The sequence below is a fragment of the Glycine max genome, chromosome 3 (genome assembly GCF_000004515.6).
Source record: "Glycine max cultivar Williams 82 chromosome 3, Glycine_max_v4.0, whole genome shotgun sequence".
Taxonomy (NCBI): Eukaryota; Viridiplantae; Streptophyta; class Magnoliopsida; order Fabales; family Fabaceae; genus Glycine; species Glycine max.
The window spans coordinates 9,942,555-9,943,372 of record NC_016090.4 but is presented as its reverse complement, the minus strand read 5'-3'; positions in this window follow the sequence as shown (position 1 = coordinate 9,943,372).

The window sequence follows — 818 nt, the reverse complement described above, 5'->3', positions numbered from 1 at the left end:
GCTTCTCAAAGAAGCTTGTTGAGAAAGCTTCTCAAAGAAGCCACGAGGAAGCTTCTGGAGGAAGCCTCTTAATGAAGCATCTAGAGAAAACTACATGAAGCTGCCTCGATAGAAACGCTGCCCAGCCTTCGTTAACCGTTGGATCTTCTCGAAATTTGGTTTGCAACTTCACAAGACAATTTACCATGATTTAACCGTTGGGATCTTTGAGAAAGTATCTGGAATGTGCTAGAAGCTTCCATTCCCGAGAGCATCTCTTATTTAAGCATTTCAGCCTTTGATTTCTTGTAGCTTAGGAAAAATGCCATTTCTTCTTCTTTCTTTCTTCCAAATCCATTTCTAAAGTTCCAAGTACTTTCTCCATCACCCACATCCACCATTAGCCACCGCAAACCATCATTGTTCTTCATTGAAAACCCACACCGAGAGGAACCCTTCAACCGAAGCAGAATTTCCAACTTGGCTTGCGGTTTCGGTAGAGAACGAAAACCCTAATCTGATCTTTCGTTTTCTTTCGAGGTAACCATGGTTCTATGCTTGTTTCTTGTTAGTTCCATCTTGTCTTTGCATCTTTTCTAACTTTGCAACTGCCATTGCATGTCTTATGCTTCCTTTGAAAAACCTTAGAGAAAGAGACTTTGTAAACGTTATCCTTTCATGAAATACATGTTATTTTCGTAACCTACACTGAACCCCGGTCACATTGGCGTGGTCGGAATTTCCAAATTACGTTCCTTTTGTAAAACCCGAAATACTCTCCGCTCTTTCATGTAGTGATGTGGGTGTTTGATCCAGAGCACTGGTACCTAGCTTTGTTT